Source organism: Podarcis cretensis (genome assembly GCF_951804945.1).
Source record: "Podarcis cretensis genome assembly, chromosome: 6".
NCBI lineage: Eukaryota > Metazoa > Chordata > Lepidosauria > Squamata > Lacertidae > Podarcis > Podarcis cretensis.
Genome location: NC_137175.1, coordinates 68,393,697 through 68,415,809, shown reverse-complemented (window position 1 = coordinate 68,415,809; position 22,113 = coordinate 68,393,697). Strand labels below are relative to the sequence as shown.

At 40.2% G+C, this 22,113-nt stretch overlaps 1 protein-coding gene across 1 annotated transcript in view; it reads right to left on the bottom strand.

The window, feature by feature from the left end:
- Positions 1-1,064: 1,064 nt before the first annotated feature.
- Positions 1,065-22,113, bottom strand: part of GIPC2 (GIPC PDZ domain containing family member 2) — a 56,787-nt gene continuing 35,738 nt past the window's right edge. Inside the window, exon 7 of the transcript XR_013840305.1 lies at positions 1,065-1,082. The gene's annotated coding sequence lies outside the window, so the exon portion shown is untranslated. The remainder of the gene's footprint in view (positions 1,083-22,113) is intronic.

Below are 22,113 nucleotides of genomic sequence, written 5' to 3'. Positions count from 1 at the left end.
CCAGAACAAACTTAGTTGGTCTGTAAGGTGCTACTGGACAATTTTTATTTTTATTTATTTTGATTGCGTCAAACCAACACAGCTACCTACCTGAATCTAGAATGATGGGTATGCAGTTTCAGAGTAGACTCACAGAAGTTAATAAACACAACTAACCTAGGTTGATACATTTCAGTGGGCCAGCCTGAGTAGGACTTGACTGAATACAATCCACGTCTTGTACACACAAACATGTTTTTATTTTGGGTCGTATCAAATGCTAGTCCTACACAGAGTAGATCCATTGAAGTTAATGAACACAACTAACTTAGGTTCATTAATTTGAGTGGATCTGTTCTGAGCAGGACTAGTATTAGATAAATCTCTTTCTATGGCATTCTGGTACACATGGAAAGATATGTTCCTCACTAAATACAGCTACAATAAGCTTGGTGGTTTTTACTGCCAATGAAACTCTTAGTGTTATGTATTTCTTGCTGTTGGTTGATTATGTTCTGAACTACTAAGAAAATATAAGAATTTGCCTTATGAGGAAAGAAACGAAACAGGAATTCAAGAGCATTCAATAAGCTAGTGATTTCCCAAGAGTATTCTAGGGTACGCTAACACACTGAAAGTGAATTCACTTCATTTATTTCATTTATTTCATTTATTTCATTTACATCCAAGGAGCTCACCCTCTGTCATTCCACCTCCACTTTATCCTCACGTGATCCCTGTCTGGTAGGTTATTCTTATTCTGATTCAGATTTATATACCACCCGTCATCTGAAGATCACAGATGGTTTAGAGTATGAAAACACAAAATACATAATGCAATAACAGCAACAAAATTGTTTCTGATTGTGCAAATTTGATAGATTCCGTTTTAAATGCATGCTGTATTGAGTTAATGCTCCACCCTTACCTGCAGGAGTTGTGAGCCTCTGATACTCCCATTACACAGAATATGTAGCGAATAATTATTTTGTACTGAAATTTTATCACAAAGAACTATGTGGAAGGTGAATTTCAAAGTTGTGTCCTGCCCAACTGATTCGAGATAGGGTGGGCCTAGTTACCCAGTTCTGTGGACTTAATTCCTCAAAACAGCACAAAGAAGCAAGTGAGGCTAACATGTTCAAAACAATGCAACATCACATAAAAACACAACAAAATTTTAAGCACCTTATAAATCCTAATTAGCACCAGTGTTTACACAAGCATCGTGAGCAAGAAAACAAATGGGAGGGCATCACAATACTAAAAATAAGCACCTAAAGAGAGGCAGCAATTTTCTGTGGTGATCTTGCCCCATGGGACTTGTTGAACTCAAATTCTACAGTGCCAGATTTGCTAATGAATTCCAGTTTGGCAGCTCCATGCTACAGTCTCCCTTTGAAGCTTTTTATTGGCACATGGCAACTTTAAGAACCCTATTCCATGCTCATGTGATGACAGTTTCGCAACAGGAAGAGCAGAGGCATATTTGTTGGCCCCATGCCCTCTTTGTCCCTATCAGCTGCACCCAGCTGCCATATTTGTGTTGGGTGTGGGCAGCCTGGAGAAATAGCCTCATCTCCTAATGTAGGTCCCTAGCATGATAAAAGAAAAAGCCTCTCCTCCTCCCGGAGGGGAGGGGTTGTGATCTGGAGCCGTTCCCGTGCTTCGCAGGGGACATTCCGGCCCCTGCTTGCTGTCATTGCTGCCACGCCATGCTCCCCAGTCAGTCTTCCAATTGTAGGGAAGCTTGGGGGTGGGGTTTAGCTGCTCAAATGTGGCCGCGGCAGCTCTTTCCCCTCATTGTGCTGCCGGGTTTCAACGGGTATTCCATTAAAGGAATCTGGCAGTCGTGGATTCTGTCTGATGCCCTGCTGGTGGCTGGGGGCCATGGCAAGACTCCCGGTGACATCAGGGGAGAGCTTACAGTTGTATTTGCATCAACAGGCTCCCCCTACTGGTGGTTAACCCTTGTTAGACTCACCCCTCCCTGAGGGGGTGGAGTCAAGCTCTGCTGTTTATCCAGTGCCTAAGCCAATACCTCTCACATGCTGTAATCAATAAAGTTGTGGCCTTTTCTAGCCAATTAACCTTATATACTGTGTCCTTGCATCTTTCTTATCCCCAAGTGGGCGGGGGGGGGGCAGGTCCTTGAATCACAAACCCGGGTTGTGATTGTGGAAGTACCCTCTGCTGCCTTGTGTGATATCTTTGGGAGAATAAAAGACTCAGGAGTAAACCCTACACAAATAAAGAGCATAGTCCCTAAGACAGTTTGATGACGCCTTGTACAACCCCTTCTGGCAACTCCTACAGTGAAACCGGTGCCAAACATATTGCTCTGCTTTCCCTTGGAACACATCAGTGAGGCCAAGAGGCAGGTCTTGTTGTCTGGGCAGCCCAGGACCTTCAGACACACTGCCCAGGCTTGTGGCCCAGCAGGTCACTTCGGTGCTGCCAACACAACAGTTTGACTTCACCCCTGGAGGTATACATTGTCTATTGAGACAGACAGATGCCAACAACACAAAAGTATCCTCAAGTTACACCATTCTCAGCAATTTCTCTACTATATGCCACCTTTAATTCTACACATTGTTCTGTAGTAAACTGGATTTTTCCCTATTAATAATTGTGTTTCTAACATCTTACAATAATAATGGTCACAAAAATAAAGCAAGAGATGAAATGGGCGTATTGGTCAGATGGTCTTTAAGATGAGCTATTGCCCTCCATATCACAAGGGAAAGCAATTAAGATCTCTTTTCCTTGAGCAATTACAACAAGAAGTAATTGAATTTTCAGAGGTCATGACATAAAACCCAGACCAAGTTTGAAAGTGTGGTTTATATTGCTGTGGTGTAGCTTGCTCATAATTAATTTGGATAGATTGTTAATAAAAAAATTGCTTCGTCTTTATTACATTGACATCTGCCACCACATACCTTACTATTTATTACTGGTAATTAGCACAAATTGATGTGTTAGAAAGTGGGAAGCCCAAGCTTTATGCAGTTCATAAACCGCAGGAAGACATACTTGCTGACTTTGTAACCAGAGTCAGCAAGTATGCACATGGCTGTTGCCATCATTTTGTTTGTTTTAAGCAATGACCACACAATAAATGGAAAACTCATTTTCATTCTTCATATACCGAGCACATGTCACTGTTAAAATAACCAAAGCTATGGTAAACAGGGGGATGTGAAAACACAATGGCTTCAGTGTTTTGTAAGTACAGTTTTTAAAATATATATATAATGTTGTTCAAAGAGTCTAAGGGTCATGAGACTTGCATTTCTTACCTCTCTTGCTGTCTTCTGAAAGCTGGTAAAGACTTTTATTATTATTATTCCTCCTGGTTTTTGCCCTGCTGGGCAGTGTCCTTTTATCAGAAGAGCTGCTTTTTCTCCCTTGTACCTGTCTCCTTCATTTTGCATTTTTATGTCTTTTGTTTGACACTGTTGTTTATTGTGATATGCCTTCATTTGTTTTTAAGTGGTGTAAGTGTTAGAAAGATGGAAAATAAATCAATATTTTAAATGGTTCTAATGTTGGTTCCTCTGACTTGTTTTTGTTGGGTTGGTGTTGATTAAATGTTTAGTTGGGGTTGGTGGTTATTTTAATTTGGGTATAACTGTAAACTGGTTGTTGTTGTTGGCTTCTATTTATTTATTGGTTGGTTGGTTGGTTGGTTGGTTGCATAGGATACTTTGATGTTTTGTTGTGTTTTTATATATGTTGTAAGCTGTCCAGAGTGGCTGGGGAAACCCAGCCAGATGGGCAGGATATGAATAAAAAAGCAAAGTTGTTGTTGTTGTTAAATTGATTTTGATTGCTAGTCATAATGCTGAGAGATATTTGCAGTAGAGGACTTAAACGTTTTAAATTACTTTTATACTAATACTTAATACTTGCAGCTAAACACCATGAACAGCTATGAATCTGATTCTGATTAAAATTTGGTTTTCAGTCATGCATATAAAAATTTAATGCAAAAACAAATGTGTGCATAATTTTATGTCCATATTTCCAGACCAGATTTAAACCATTAGCACACAAATAAATATTTGTTTTGTTTTTTCACATCAATATATTGAGATGAAGGGGTATATTGATAAGGTACCACATACATTAGATTTTGCATTTTGTTTATATCTAGATACTGTGGTTTATTTTCTATACATTATATCTCCTATATTTTAGCATATTGTTTTCCTAAACATTTTAAAAATAAATGTCAAAGGAATGGCAGAATGATATTCAAAAAGTTTGATCAGAAGAACATACAAGATTTTCAGAAGTTACTCAGGGGTGACCTTGTTATATTTTTCAAGTTAAAGTATCAGAGCATATGTTGGCATTAAATAAAAATTATTTTTCCACATTAATGTTGACAGCTAACATTTCAGGACTAATGGAATTGTAATTCCGGAGTAAATTTAGCTTGGGTCGAGAGAGTGTAGCTGACTACACACTCTCGAGCCAAGCTAAATTTACTCCCGAATTAGAGTATCAGAGCATTTTGAAAAATGACAAGTGTGTTATAAATGGTTTCTAATAATACAGTTGATAGGGATGATCAAGGAGACTGCAGTCTGAATCAGTAGAGTCTATTCTGCAATCTCGGGACCCTATTATTTCATCCCCATATCATTTTACTACATGCATAGACCAAGGTGGTGATGAAGCCATAAGAAAGGAAGCTAGTCAGAAGGCAGGCAAAGATTTCATAGGGACAGCCAAGAAAGAATCTCAGGATATTCCAATTCAGTATGCATCCCAGTCACACATGTTTCTATCTCAGCACTAATTGAGATACTGCTAGATTACAACTCCCAATTGACCAGCAGCCATGCTGATTGAGGCTGATGGGAGTTGTATTTCAGCAACCTACACAGGCTCCTCCAGCTCTAGACAAATGTTACCAAGAGACCATTCAGTAAGGATTCAGCTACTCAAGAGATTCTTGGCTAAGTACCTATTTCAAAAGAGATGTTCCAAAATAGGCATCTCTGTGACAGAGACATTATGTGACAGAACATATCAAATCCCAAATAAAGATTAAAACACATCAGGCCCTTCTTTGATTTTTCCACAGATGAATAAAAGTTTCCAATATCATGCTAGGCTGAAGCTTGCTTTTTTTCCTCATGATATCCATTCTTTGTTCATTAAACAAAACTAAGCAATGATATGTGTCTTTGGCACATTGGCAGGAGATACATTATAGCACAGTGTCATGAAAGGAAGTAGGAAAAAGTAGCCTCAGAAGAGGCTAACCCAGAAATCAGCAAATATGCAGTATTTCAAATATTGAGGGAGATAGATCTGTTACATATTGTTCTGCTGCATTGCGTATCAAAGATAAATAGGGCTATTTTTTTTTAAAAAAAAAAGCAATACAACAACAGCTCTACCTCAGTAATGGTGGAAAGATATTAGTATCCGTTGGCTGTTTTGTTGCCTACATGAGTGGACTTAGACCAGTTTGCCATACAAATGTCCATGGTGAAAAGACTCACAGCATTATTGGCATCGATTATGTTGAGCATATTCAGGACTGTCATTCTAATATTTCTGAGGGCACTGAAGTCCCATTAGAAAGCAATACAAAGCCCTTTCTTGTATTTGGGCTATGAAATGTGCAGTGGAACAATAAGAATTTCCTTTAACCTCAAAGCATTCTAGCAACAGCTGAAATATTTGGACTGTGAATTCCCCAAATTGCAATGTGAGGGGATTTAAAGTCACCCTCCCTTAGCACATTCGCATGCCAAATGAAAAACAGATAATCGATCTGCATTTCATTTGGCTCACTGTTTGACCTCTGGGAGAACCAGCACATTGTTTGGAAGAAAAGCTATAAAACAACAAGACTCCAAAATTATTTGCTTGCATGTCAGCCTGCTCCAATTTCTTACTCTTGAGATAAAAAGTAAAATCTAGATGTCAGGAAGCAATTTCCTTTTGAACATCAAGGAAACGTATTATAGCAGATTGCAATTCAGCAACATCTTTTCATTTATATGGATGTGTATTGTTGATTGACAGTGTGTGGCTCACAACAGGTGATGAATTGCTTCTTGCATTGCCCCTTCTTCAGTTCTATTGGTGCATTTGGTGACTGTTTCCCACAAACCAAATGAAGGCACAGCCAGTGCTCTGTTATAACTGAAAAGACATTGAGTTCACGTATAGAAGGAGATTTCGTAAAGGAATGAATGTTGATGCAAATGCAATCATGCCAGTCTCAGACAAAACTTTCTGACATTGTGTTGGATAATTAGCAATACTGCTGACACAAGGGTCTCTGAGAGCTAGTGCATCTGAATTTGTGCTCTGTTCACTAACAATTGATGAGACAGTTGCTGTTGCCCATAACATCTCAGCACATCTCCAGCTTAGAGAGGAGTTGCTTTGCCATGCAAGCAATGAAGGAAGTGAAGATATCTTTGAGAAACGTTCCAGTGGCACTGAATGACATGAAGTTGCCTTGAGTGATATTACAGTCGTACCTTGGATCTTAAATGCCTTGGCTCCTGAACAAATTGGCTCCTGAATGACTGAAACCCAAAAGTGATTGTTCCAGTTTTCGAATGATTTTTGGAAGTTGAACGTCCGACGGGGCTTCCTTGGCTTCCGATTGGCTGCAGGATCAGAAGCCACACATTGGTTTTCAAACATTTTGGAAGCTGAACAGACTTCCTGAACAGATTCCATTCGACTTCCAAGGTACGACTGTACTACTGAAAGAGAACCAGCAAGTGGTTGCTTTAGACAGGCGTAGGCAAACTTGGCCCTCCAGATGTTTTGGGACTACAACTTCCATCATCCCTAGCTAATAGGACCAGTGGTCAGGGATGATGGGAATTGTAGTCTCAAAACATCTGGAGGGCCAAGTTTGCCTATGCCTGCTTTAGACCCACCCCTTTGATCCACTTACTTTGGCATGCAATCCATACAGGTTGGCCATGAGTCAATGCAGCCCTTGGGCCAAAAATGTTTTTCCCTGGTTTATATTCTCTGATTTTAACTATGGCAAAACAAGAATCATATGCTCCAGGGGACTTGCAGGAAAATCTTGCAACCAGCAACCTGCTGTATCCCTTGAACTCTAGTGAACATATGCGCAGTAACTTAACTTCCTAAACAGCATCAAGGACAATATTCTGAGCAAAAATAACCATTTGAGGATATCTGGTTTTCCTTTCAAAAATGCCCTCGGTAGGTTCACTGATTGCATGGTGAAGGGAGCAGAGCAGAGTGAGTTTTCAATTAACACTGTCTCCATACAGATTTTGCTCTCTAAACTGAAGGCAAACCTAAAGCATCAGACCTAGTTACAAAAAGATGGCATGTACTGAAGGAGAGGAGTGGTGCCCTGGTCTACAAGAGCAAAAGGCTTGCAGGGGAAACCCAGTGGTATCCTGTCAAGAGGCCCAGCCAGGCATACAAGGAACCCCAACCACCTGCAGGACCTTGGAGAGCTCCCAGGGCCTTGCTGAGTGAGCTTTGCAAGCTGCTGTCTCTGCATCCACTCAGCTCCAGCTGATGCCTTATATACATTGCCTGGACCTGTAATGCAGTAAGCCTTATAAATAAAACTATGAATACCATATAAAAACAGCACAGCACCTTGCAACAAAAATAAGAGGCAGACTCAAAACAAAAAAGCTGAAGGGAAGAACCAGGAAAAACTTAAGCTGTAATGTCAGCGCTGGACATCCAAATTTATATTAATGTTGTATTTTTAGTTTTAGATTTTATGATTTATGTGGAAATTGTTTTCCATTTGGTTGTGTACCTTTGATGTGTTTTATTTATTGTCTATGACTTTTGTTATGTTGGTAATTATGTAAATCTTGTCATGTTGTAAGCCGCCTTGAGCATTGTTCTAACTATGGAAAGGCGGCATACAAATAAAATTAGGATGGTGGTGGTGGTGGCATTTCAAAGTCAAGGCACCACCACAGAAAAGGCCCTCTTCTCTGTGAATACATAAGGTATTTCTGCTAAATAGTGCAACTGGAGATGGCACTTGGAATACTATGCAAAGCTAGTATTTGCATTAGGCAATAAGCACAGGAGTGCTAAACTGAATCTTGTGTTCATGCAACAGAAGCTAGAGTCCAAGAGGATTGATTCAGATTTAGATATCTTTCAGAACAGCAAGAAGAATAAAACTCCCACTATGAAGCAATGTTGTTGAAGGACATGGGACTGAATGCAATTCCCATGGTCTCACTTGTACAGATAGCAACAGATAAGCGTTCTTTTCAGAACAAACAAACCTTCATTATGCTTATGGAACAGATGCTGTAATTAATGGCCCAGATAGTTACTCCTCTATTTCCGGTGTGTGATTTAGGCATATAATCTCCACAGCCTGTTTAATTGTTCTTCTGCGGAACAACCTTTTTTTTATACCTGTTATTTTGTTCAATCTGGTGCCCAGTCATTTTTATGATGCTGGAAAGGCGTCATTGGTACTTTTTCCTGTACAATTAGCCACAGGCAAAGTGCTGACAATGTATAAAAAGACACCCTGTACAAATAAATAGTTGGTTCTAGACAGTTTCATGATTTTAATTCAATATAATTTTCCCCGTCATCTCTTATGTCAGGTAACAGAAATGCTGAAAGCAAAATTTATTACAAAGCAGAATTTACATAAAATTCATACACAGAATTGAAACACACCTTTCGGCTGCCCTTTCCTTCAGGCAAGGATGCTTGAGGAATTCAATTTCGATACAACTGACCTAATAAGCATCTCCTGGAATAATATGTTAATCAGAACATAAACATCCTTTGGCTTTCTCACTTGGCCAAATTCATCTAAGTTCATAGGTCTCAGCCTAAAAAGCATACCAAAATGCATTTCAATACATTTTAGAAATACAATGACCTGGGACTCAGCTACATTAACAAAAAAAAAGCATCATTTTGAATGTGTTATAAACATGTAACACCAGATGGCTCTGAAGAGCAAAAAAAAATTCTATGTGCTTTTTCATAGTGTTTTTTCTTTTCTTTTCTTATAACAATTTAATTTCTGACTTAATTATAGTGGGGTTTTCCTGTGCATAGATCCACCCTTGGTCTGCAGAAGACAATGGTATTTTAAACTATGGTGTATTAATGCAAGGCTTAATGCTATGTTTCAACTCAGCCTGTCAGCTTAACTGTGGTGTATTAACTATGATTAAAGGTTAACCAAGGTTTGTAGTTGGTTTATAAACCTTAGTTCAGATTAACCCTAGGTAAGCATTACATGGTAGCATGGACCTCCTTAACTATGGTTAAGACCTGTGAATAAAGAGTGGCCAAAAAAGTCAAACTGCTATTAAGGCTTAGATGCTCTCTTAGTAATTCTGTGAGGTTTACACGTTCATTTGTCAGACACACCAGCTTTAACTATGGTTAACAATAACTATGATTTACAGTGGTAAACAGGCCAATATGCTTAGAAATGTGTACATTAAAATAAAATACTATTTGAATAGTACTTTGTGATGATATATGAACAAAAAAAATTGTTGTGCAGATATATATATATATATATATATATATATGCAAATTAATGTGGAAACTGAACAGAGCAGTTTTATGAATGAACTTGTGTGAAAACGAAATGGACCAAAAGTGATCCATCCATCCCTACTTCAAACTATATATCCTAGCAACAACAAAAAATGAAAGTGATAAAATGCCAGAGGAAAACAGCAAGGAAAACTGTTACACAGGCTTTTAAAAAGTTCTCAGTAAATAAAGTCAGACGGCAGAGGTCCTGGTTTGCCCCCAAGACTGAGGAGGCCAGTGCACATTGCACATTTGTGATGTCACACATGTCTCCCAACACCACGCAGGCTGATGTAGCCTTCTGTGATGTCACGCCGTGCCCCTTCAGCATTGTGGAGCTGGGCCCCCTTCAAACAAATGCTGAGGGGGCTGAGGAGACGTGTGCTCCCTAGAGTCAGCATGCCTGTCAGAGAGTCACTGTTCATAAAACCCTCCAGCAAATAAAAAAGTCCAACTAAATGAATAGGATGACAGGCAGACCTTTCTAGGGAATGCGTACCGCAAACGGCATCACCACTAAGAGAAAAGAAAAAAAGATAATCACAAAGCACAGCCCTGCAAAGCTAATATTCTCTGGCAAAGCTTTGCAGTCCAGAGCTCACTACTGCTCTCCTGGCTAATTGGTGGAGAATGTTAAATGCTTCCCCTTCCGTTTTATGCTTCCACAGAGAACAATTAATCCTCTGGGCTGAACTTGGAGTAGGAAACATAGGAAGGAGGAGAACAGGCATTTGCTGCTTAACACAATTACTGTATTGTGTTTATATAATATAGTCTCTCATAGGTTCACTAAAACCCCTTGCATAGTGCTAACTGCTCACATTGTCTGCAGCTTGTCACCTTGTCTCAAAGGCCACAGGAAATTGTCTAAAAGAAATGAGAAAATAAAAGGAAGCAGAGGAATCGTTTAGCTCCTCTGATAGTTTCTCATCCAGTCTCAACAACTGTTTTCCTTCATTACTGAAATCATGCTCTCACTTCAAACTCCTTCAGTAGAGGAAATGGCCCTAGGGTTTGTTCTAATTACCTGTCTCCCCTCCCTGCCCCCCCAAAATACATTCCATCAAAAGCAGCATTCTCCCTCTCAAAAGAAAAATAGTTATTTATGAGGGTTAAAACTGAAAATAACTATTTTTCCCACAGCATTCTGTGAAGAAGAAAATTAGTTCACAGTTTCAGTCATGGCTGCCACTAACACAGTGCCTCTTGTCATTGAAATAGCTCAAAATGGTAAAATTAATGCAGCATTGGTTTAACTGTAGAACAAAAGGATGCTGGGAGATATCTAGTCCTCTCACAGAACTGAAGTTCTCAGAGTGGTTTAACAAACAAGTCCTCTTTCCAGGGAATTCTGGGAATTGTAGCTCTGTGGTGGGAATAAAAGGTAAAGGTAAAGGGACCCCTGACCATTAGGTCCAGTCGTGACCGACTCTGGGGTTGCGGCGCTCATCTCGCTTTATTGGTCAAGGGAGCCGGCGTACAGCTTCCGGATCATGTGGCCAGCATGACTAAGCCACTTTGGGGTCTCCTAATAACTCTCCATGTCTTTAACAAACAACAGCTCCCAGAATTGGGGGAGGGGGGGAGCCGTGAATGTTTAAAATGGGATCAGAATGCTTTAAATGTGTGTTGCGAATGTGTCCCGAAGTGACATACACACCATCCATCTAAGGCACATTAAAAGCACTTCCCTACCTCAAAGAATCAAAGAAACTACCTCAAACTGTAGTTTGTTAAAGGTTCTTCAAACTCTGTAACAGGTAAACAACAGTTCCCAGTATTCAATAAGGGGGTGCTTTAAATATGTTTTAAATGTATGGTGTGTACACAGCCTCAATGTAAAGAGGGCCTTGTTTTCCATGCACTGCCTTAATTTTTCAGTACAGGAAATATATCTGCATATCTCTGTACATGCCCAAGCCATTCTATGTAAACTCTTGGTTTGTGCCTCAAAGGCCAAATAGCAAATTTGACCTGTCATATTTTTGAAAAATAACTTCTCAGGCAGCTGAATTTTCTCAATGAACTCCACCAAACTGTGTCATACTCGAAGGCTTTCAATATTCTCATGGCGCAGGGTATGGAGAGCTCTGCTAACTGCCATATTGCTATATAACACAGCCAAGGAAATTGTATCTGATAGAGAACAAAGTTCAAATACATGGCAATGTGAATGTCGAATTTTGCATCATGCAGTCTCATCTATTTGGAAAGACTTCCTGTCCGTTTTCTAATGTTGAAGTATTGTAAGGTGAGCTCCCAGTCCTCCAGACAGCATTGTTATGGTTATGGTGCCTGTAAAACCACACTTGCTGCAATATGATACCATAGGGAATGGTGGACTAGAAAATATTCTCAACATAACTTTATCTTTTGGTTTTAGCAGCAGCCTTAATGATGAAGTCAATTCTAAATAGATGGCTGGCTTCACTTCTAGTTCATTGTGACATTAAAACTTCAGATGAAACCCTCTAAAAAATCTGCAAAATGAAAAGGGAAATGTTTCAACAATAAAATCCCTGACAGGCAGTTTAATCTTTTCTGCTACATTTTCAATCCTCTGTCAGTATTATACCAGGTCAGCAAATTAAGATCCATTTTGTTAATGCACTTGCAATATGTTATTGCATCTCTCCATATTGCATATAATATGTCACAATCAGAAAGGTTAGCACTTTTTGCTATAGACAGAAGTGAAATTGCACATATAAACTCTTGTATTGGGGCACTAGAACAAGCATTTACTGTATATCAATATGAATTGTGCAATATAAAATGTCATTTATGCCTTTGCGCTGATCTGAAATCCATGTTAAAGAGCTGCCAAATGTCTATGTTTGGAGATTTAATAACAAAAAAACCATGACCAGGATACAAAACTGTTCCAACCATGCCCAGAAATTGCCTAGGAGACTTCTATAAACAGAAAACAAATGGGTACATCTGGAATTTCGGAGGGCCCATCATTAGATAACATCATCCATAAGATGAAGACAGATGCTATTGGATTTTATTTATTTATTTAAGAGATTCCTCTCCTGCCTATCTCCATAAGAAAGGGTTATAATAAGCTAAGTACAATACAAACAACAATGTATATTGACACATGAGTCCCTTTACCTTACAAAACAGCGATAACTACTGTTCAAAGTCCCAATGGAAAATAAACATTGGAACCTGACACTAGGAACCTGCCCATATATTGTTACATGCACCTCAGTCCCTGAGATATTTTGGGACTGCTAACACATACCGTCGGCCTCATTTCCTTGGCATGAAGGGCACTGGAGACTGGTGTCTTTGTGATTTATGGCTTCATTTACATACATATACACAGGCTGAACATAAGATGGAAGGGGTCACAACATTAGCACTCTAATAGGTCTTGCTTCCTCATTAAGTTTTGGCTGGGGGTCAAAGCCACAACTTTAGATTTAGCACAGAAAGCAAGTAAGCAAGTCAAGGCTCTGTGTCTCTTCCCTTTCCATTCCATCCCAGTCTAAGACAAGACTGGCCTGTTCTATTGTTCTCTTACACTCACCAATGACCTCACCTCCAGTGGGGACGTCTACCCCTTTTAGCCTGCCTTCTGAAAGTATCTACAGGTAGTAGTTTCTGTGGCAACCAGTGCTCTTTAGTCATGCAAAGAGACGTTCAACACGTTTGCATAGAGCCCTGATGAAGAGGCTAGTTTGACCGCTATAGAAATCTGTTTTCCCGGAGAATACCATTTTAGAGATATAAAATTACAGGCTTGGACAGAATATAAAAAGATAACATCTAGGTTAAGGGGGGAAACAATGGTATAAGTAGAAAATGCTATTAGAGACAATAATAAAAATGCCACACCAGATCCATAAGCCAGGGTTAGCTCACAATTCATCAGCTGCCTGGTGTTTGTGACAGGAAATAACCCAGATACAATGGAATTCATACACTAGAGTACGCACACATATTTTATTGCAGAGATTATCAGTACACTGAGAAAGGTTATTTTATGCAGCAGCCTTCAGGGTCAATGGAGAAGATGAGAGGTTGCTACAGCCTTAATGTCGCTCATGAGTGATGGTGCCAGAAAGGAATTCTTCACTTGCATTCTAATCTGAGGTGGGGAGCGGAGTTTTCTCCCTGCAATACCACCACCTCCTTCATTATAAGTGATATTTTATGGGAAATATGAAGAGTACCTTTGTCGCAACTGGGATGTCTGCTTGGGTAAGGAATCAAAGGTCACAATAAAGGTGACCTAGTAGCTAAGGTAAGATAAGCCAGCAGTCTCATGCACATAGATGTAAGCTCTCTTGAACCCAGCAGGATAACACTGTAAGCAGAGGCAGATTTAGGGGAGTGTGGCCGGTTCGCCCACCCTAGGTGCTGAGCCGAGAGGGCACCACAGGGGGCACTGCAACAATGGCAAACAGCCATGTTGAAAAGGAGTCCAGCATATGGAAACATATGCATTTTTGCATATATCCCTGAATATATATTAACCACATTCACATACCATGTGTAATTTTATTATGTCAATAAAAGAAGGAGGCAAGTGAACTCAAACTAATGTGTAGAGGGCCACCCTAATTTCCTAGCACACATAGCCCCCTCCCCTTGACATCATCAAAATGATATTACATGTGAGAATGGAAGTTGCCCTACGCAGCTTATTTTCATTAGCAAAGAGCAGGGAAGAAATCTCTGTGCAATCAAATCTTTTACACTGCTTATAATAAACCTCTTTCCAAAACATCATCAGAGATATTTTCTTTCACTGAATTACACACCAAATGTTAGTGAGAAAGCTCAGCACATCAGAGCATATACAAAGCATTCTAGCCACAAGCTGATTGCAGTAGAGGAAAAGTATCTTTCAATCTGTCATGGTTTGTTTGTTTATTTCTTTAGAAAGCTTAGCTGACACAGGGTGAATTTTTGCTGAGAAATGAATGTCTGATGAAACAAATACTGTTTAGTGTCCATCAGTTAAGCTGATTGCTTTCTAATAATCAGCGTTAATCAGTTGATCTATCCTCACAGACTGGGAATGCTTCCTAATGGGCTGTTCAGCTTCAGGTTGGGATCTGGGATCAGTCTTTGTATGGCAGAGAAGACTGCAGTTGCTCATGTTTTGAATTTGGATGCAGAGAAAGTTAGAGCTGGCAGTTTCGCTTGAGTTGGCTGGTACTGAATACACATTTGCCTTGGGGGAATCTGATTAGCAGAATCAAAATGCTCTGCTCATACATTTTCAGGTATAATACAAGGATAATACAGGTCTTTAGCTCTCTAATTACAAGAGAAAATAGACCTTGGGACTCGCTACCACTCAGAGAAGTGGGGTGAGCCAGCATCCTTTTAGAGAGAGAGAGGGAGAGAGAGAGAGGGAGGGAGGGAGGTTTTTCACAATTTTATACATTTTAACTTTAACCATTTCAAACATTAAAATAAAAGGTTCTTTTGAACCTTTGGACCTCCTTCCCTCCCTCCATGGGTTCCATTTTTAAGATTAAATTTGCTGCATATTTTACCATTGTCCATCTATTATATATCCATAATTACCATAGTTAAATCCACATTACAAGTGTCATTACATCCCTGCCAGTGATTTTAACTGTTTACAGTGGTCTTTTAAATAAATTAAAAATTTACTCCAGTCTTTTAGAAATACTTGATCTTCCTGGTTTCGGATCTTCCCCATCAGTTTCACCATCTCTGCATACTCCATCAGTTTCATCTGCCATTCTTCTTTTGTTGGTACTTCTCCTTCCTTCCATCTCTGGGCTAGTAGCATTGAGCCAGCCTCCTTTTAGCAACAGTATATTTAGCTCATTGTAGCATACCTGTTAAAAGTATGGATGTGGGTGGCGCTGTGGTCTAAACCACTGAGCTTCTAGGGCTTGCCGATTGGAAGGTCAGCGGTTCAAAGCCACGCAATGGTGGTGAGCTCCTGTTGCTCTGTCCCAGCTTCTGCCAACCTAGCAGTTCGAAACACACAAGTAGATAAATAGGTACTGCTGCGGCAGGAAGGTAAATGGCATTTCCATGTGCTCTGGCACATGTCACGGTGTCCCGTTGCATTAGTAGCAGTTTAGTCATGCTGGCCACATGAACAGGAAAGCAGTCTGTGGACAAATGACAGCTCCCTCAGCCTGAAAAGTGAGATGAACACCACAACCCCATAGTCGCCTTTGACTGGACTTAACCATTTAGGGGTCCTTTGCCTTAACCTACCTGTTAAAAATATTTTCATGCATACAGCAACAATGCAGATCAGTGTCCTTCTTTCCAGAACCAATTCGCCCTGCCAGTCTAGTAGAAGTCTAGATTGGAGTTGACTTGTCTTGGTTTAACACAGAGCATTCTAAAACCATAAAGAAGGCTGATTGCTGAAGAATTGATGCTTTTGAATTATGGTGCTGGAGGAGACTCTTGAGAGTCCCATGGACTGCAAGAAGATCAAACCTATCCATTCTTAAGGCAATCAGCCCTGAGTGCTCACTGGAAGGACAGATCCTGAAGCTGAGGTTCCAATACTTTGGCCACCTCATGAGAAGAGAAGACTCCCTGGAAAAGACTCTAATGTTGGGAAAGATTGAGGGCACAAGGAGAAGGGGACGACAGAGGACAAGATGGTTGGACAGTGTTCTTGAAGCTACTAACATGAGTTTGACAAAGCTGCGGGAGGCAGTGGAAGACAGGAGTACCTGGCGTGCCCTGGTCCATGGGGTCACGAAGAGTCGGACACGACTAAACGACAACAATTCTAAAACCCCAGTCCAGGTATGGGGACAGAGCTGCCACATATATTTCACTGAAACTTAACTGCCCTTTTCTCTAGGCAATCCAAGGGCTGATCAAAACATAAAAGCGACTGGGAGAGAAGAAGCCATTACCTGAGAAAATCTGTTATGCAGGCAGCTTCCCATTTAAATCAAGTTGCCAGTCCTTACATATGCAGCACGAGAATCCCCTGAGCGATAAAAGTAAAGGCCAGTGACTTGATTGAATTGAGAAGCTAACTGCATGGAGTGCATTGCAGGCAAAGTGCTTTATGTGGAAGTAAGTTCACGTATAAATCAAGCCGAACACAAAGTTGTGTGCTTAGATTTGTGCTCCTACTCCAATCACTGTTCAATCATTTCTCGGAAACCAATATCCCGGCAGAAAGAAGTGCCAAATCGAATCAAAGATGACTGACAGAAAGCCAGCCTTGAGCTATACGATGTGGTGTTTTATATTAAAGAGGGTCATTTCTCTTGCCGGCATCACAAAGGGAATATTTTTCAAATGTTGACTTTTTTTCCACATGTTGACTTTCTCCCCAGCCAATGGCATCAGGCACTGATTTGCAAGCTGGGTGGTCTCCAGGCAGCCAGTCCAGTGTTACAACAAGAAAGGCTTGAATTCGCCAGTTGAATATCAGATTAATGCCTCAGGTTGTCAGTAGGGATGGGAGAGGAATTGGATTCACTTTGCATTTTAATGTGAACCTACCAAACAAACAATACATGAACTAAATACGTGAACTTCTCTGAATTTTATGGTGCAACCCTCTAACCCCTAAGATGTATAGCAAACCAAACTGTGACCAATTAGATAAAAGTGTGAATAAAATGTAAATAATAATAATAATAATAATAATAATAATAATTTATTTGTATCCCGCCCTCCCTGGCCAAAGCCGGGCTCAGAGCGGCTAACATCATATAAATAAGACAATACGCATCATACAATATGCAATATGCAAATAAAATAACATTCAACATTCATTAAAATAATATAAAGATAAAGGGACCCCTGACCTAGGTCCAGTCATGACCAACTCTGGGGTTTTGGCGCTCATCTCGCTCTATAGGCCAAGGAAGCTGGCGTTTGTCCGCAGACAGCTTCCGGGTCATCAGGCCAGCATGACTAAGCCGCTTCTGGTGAACCAGAGCAGTGCACGGAAACGCCGTTTACCTTCCCGCTGGAGCGGTACCTATTTATCTACTTGCACTTTGACGTGCTTTTGAACTGCTAGGTTGGCAGGAGCAGGGACCGAGCAACGGGAGCTCACCCCGTTGCGGGGATTCGAACAGCCGACCTTCTGATCAGCAAGTTCTAGGCTCTGTGGTTTAACCCACAGCACCACCATAATATTAAATATCAGCATTTCAAGATTAAACAGAAATCCACTCTTAACAGTTGCAATAAGTGATTTCTAAACTCCAGTCAATAAAACAACAGCAAGCCAGTGAACAACATAATACAATACAAAATGAGAAGCAGAGACTGGAGGGTGGGGCAAGGCAGGTGGAAAGAGGCCTTGCCTGATGAAGTCTCTCCCCTCACTGTTCTTCCTCCAGGCACAGCTTCCTTATGAGGAGTCCCAGGGCTGGAGGGGGGTGGGGCAAGGCAGGTGGAAGAAGGCCTTGCCTGCTGGAATCTCTCCCCTCACCCACCCCTCACTATTAGCGAAAATAACAGTGCATTATTATTATATTTGGGGAAATTGCTTGCGAAAATGTGCACATTAGGCAAAATTGCAAACAGAAATGTAAATATGGATAGAACTTTCTAAAAAAAATAAAATCAAAATGATGCAGAAATGTTGCATCATGAATTTAATATTGGAAAAATGAGAAAGTGAACGAAAGCCAAATTGGCAGGTATGTCCCTTTCTAGTTATCAACTGGCTAAATTAATAATAATAATAATAATAATAATAATAATAATAATAATAATAGAAGGGTAAGTCTCCAATAGTGGTAAGTTTTGAATTAAGACACTTTGGACAATGTTTCAGAATGGCATGCTTATCCTGCGCTGATGGCATTCAACACAAAATAAGAATAATACAGTGGTACCTTGGTTTACGAACTTAATCCGTTCTGGAAGTCCGTTCTTAAACCAAAGCGTTCTTAAACCAAGGCGTGCTTTCCCCTAGCAGCGGGGGACTCAATTTACAAATGGAACACACTCAACAGGAAGCGAAACATGTTCTGCTTCCAAGGCAAAGTTCACAAACCAAAACACCTACTTCCGGGTTTGCAGCGCTCTTAATCCAAGTTGTTCATAAACTAAGCTGTTCTTAAATCAAGGTACCACTGTATAAATAAAAGATTGCCACCCTGGTTCATTCAACCCTAGTATCAGATCAGTCTGAATACATTTGTCACAACTCCTTTTACCGAAACTCTCAAGACTCCAGAAATCCTAAGACTAAAAACTTCAGTTTCAGGGCTGATATGACACAGGCCATGTTGCTGGTGTGTCTACCTCTTCAGCAATCTCCATACATGGCCTTCATAAGAACTTAAGAAGAGTTGGATCGGAGTCTACAAATCCATTTCTGACAGTAATCAGCTAGATGCTTCTTGGAAGCCTGCAGGCAATACATGAAAGTAACTATCCTCTGTGTCTCAGCAACATAGTAGAAATACAAGCGGAAACCTTTCCCTGTTCTGGATCCCTACCACTCCTTTCTTTTCTCCTGATTTTTCTCCCCCCAACAACAGTCACTTAGCATTCTGTGTTCACTGGGCAGCCTCAGTTTTCATTGGGTTGTACTTTTGGTGGAGAGGGGCATTCCTTTTCGGTTTGGAAAGAGAAGGATGGGCACATTTCTGTACAATTACAGCTATATTAAATTCTTTAATTTCCCTTTTTTTTTACATCAATGGGCAGGACATCTCTTCTGTCTCTGGGCACGTTTCAAAAATATGTGTGAACCAGGAAGTGAACCATCCTGAGAATGAGATGGTTCTTTCAGACAGACAGACAGACAGACAGACAGACAGACAGACAGACAGATCCTGTTCTAGCCACCCTACCTTATTCCTACCCAGTGGTAAGTGGTATAATTTCTCCCATACTAGCCCTTTTTAGGCATAAAAAATAATAAGGTCTCAGCCTGAGTAGGGAGCGCATGCATGCACATTATTCCCAGCTCCATCTGTGCTGATATGCAAGGGTTTCACATGAAGGTCTGAAAAATAATTCTAAGCATGTTCAGATGATATTGCCTCCATACATAGAGGCTTCCAATTCAGGCTTCAAGACTAGTTTCTGCTGTTAAATCCATTGTGATTTGTTCACACTTTAGGGACCTTTCCCATAATGTCACAGTCTCGTTTTTTGTTATCCTAACCCAACTGTTAAAAATCCATAATCCCTCTGGAATAAAAATGTAAATGATTTGCCTTAAAATTAAATGCATATGGGTGAATATCACATGTTTGTTTGTCCACAATGGCAGTCTTCTAGCCATCATTTCGACTGCATGAATGACTCCCACTTCCTGTGCGGCTTATGCTTCCTCCAACATTTTCTTATTGAAACGACAAAAAGAAACTGGCATGCTTCACAATGCCAGATGATAAGCAGAATGTGAAAAGTTTGATCCCAGGAGTGACTCTCGCTGATGCCAGCAGTTGTTCTAAAGTGAAATGAAAAGAAGTTCTAGAAAACCGCAGTTGAAAAGAAGCATATTCTATAAATAAATTAGAGCTCTCGATTTAAATAGATTGCATATTGCAATTGTCATCTCGCAATTTAGCACTAAGTGCCCAAAGACATTTTGCATTTAAGTTGGAACCAATAAAATCAAAACAGACAGTTTTCCCTCCACTCATTTGGCATCACAGCAATTGAAAGCGCAGTGTGGATCTGCCACACTAAGTCTGCTATATTTTCTTTTCCATGAGAGCCCCTGATTATTTTCTGAAGCACATTGAAGCTGAAGTTCATTTTTGCACAGTTCAGAATCGTGCTCCTCTACTTCATTCTCTATATCTCCCACAATAAAAGATGGGTTTTTTCTTTCTTAAATGGCCATATGGATTTGATTATGTAATCCCTTTTGCAAACCATTCTTCTGAAGCTTGGTAATTTTTCACTGCTGCTTTTTAGTCCCCTGCTAGTTGAATTCATTTAAGAACAGGATATATCTACCGTAAACCAATTAGACTGGGGAAGCAGGTTTTATTTGGCAACTGTGATGAATAACCTTCCAAAAATGGCACAGGAAGCCAAGAATTCATTACAAACTATGGTCCATGTCATTAAAACAGCAACACTACCACACTGGTACAGTTCTGATTTGTACTACCAACAGATGAAGGATTGTACCTTTTGACTGGTTGTGGATTCAACTGAACAGTTGCACTAGCATTCTGTTATCTTCCCGTGTGCCCCCCCTGCACTCCCCAAAATTGGCATTGGGTGGTCCGGAGAATCCGCTGTTCCAATAACAAGCACTGAAGCACTACTAAATCCTTAAAAGCCTTGGAGAACATGTTGATGAGGTAAATTTGCATGCAGCTTTCATATGCCGATTTATATGTATAGGTGCAAGTTTAGACCAACTTTCCTAGGGGAATTCGCCCTGTAAACAAAGTTTTTTAAAGATTTCTTTTTCCAGTTTAAATGGGGGACAAGGGGCAAGATATTCAGAGCTTGGTGTGAAGGTTCAGGGCTCAAGACTCCCAATTCTCTCCCTAATGATGGTGAAAATAGCTTACGGTAAGTAAAGGTTGGCTAAAAAAAAGATTCGCTCAAGGGCCACATTCATCAGTGGCCAGCTCTGCAATAGATAAATGGCCACCCAATATTCTTTCATGTGCACAAACATATAGGCACACAAACACACACACAGGCACACAACTCTTCCTCTATATAGAGCAGTTGAGGATGAGGAGTATCACCGCTCTCTGCTCATCAAATTATCACTCTGATGACCAGGAAGGGAAAGATTTGCATCCTCATCAGGGCACTGGGGTCCTGCTCCAAAAATCAATAGGGTTTTGAGAGAAATATTTGCTTGAGAGGGCCACCAAACTGAGGGATTAGCCACCCCTGTATGAAATACTTTGTAAAAAATGTATCCCATTCTATTCATTCACTTTTGTTTTAAAGCACTTCCTTTTTTAAAAAGGTTATGTTCTGCTTGACTGTATCAAATAGGCTGCATTGCTCCTTTGCTCCTTCACAGAATCAACATTGTAAGTTACAAAGGGGCATTGTGAGATGCAAAATTTCAAGATTTTGATTGTCTTATCTAACCATACTTCATCAAAAATCATGTTGCCTAATTCCTCATTTTTCAACTCGTTTTTCAAAACTGCATGCAAAGCATGGAGATTTGCCAAGAGAAACATGTGCTCGTGCCTCGTTTTCTGCCCATGCTTTTACATCGCCAAAAGCTGTTATCCACACAATGCGTTTTTCATCAACCGCACTGGTTACCAAGAACAGCCGTTTCTGATTAAGGGAGGCAATGAAGTTGAGCCAAAACCAGCTAAAGAGTCAAATAAGACACGTTCTGCTTCAGATCTTTCAGACTTTGTATTGAGTTGCTGAACAGAGGAATACCTTGACTTCAAAGATTGTCGGCCAGCAAGCAACACACTCTAAAAATTTAGCCAAAGTTTTCATGTCAATTCTAAAATGAATTTCTTCAGGAGATAAGTAGAAGTAATGTGGCAGTGTAAGAAATTAATGTGGAGTGTGTGTATTCTTGAGGAGAAAAAAAAACAAGGCAGAATAAATGTTCATTAAATAGCCAACATTGTCTCA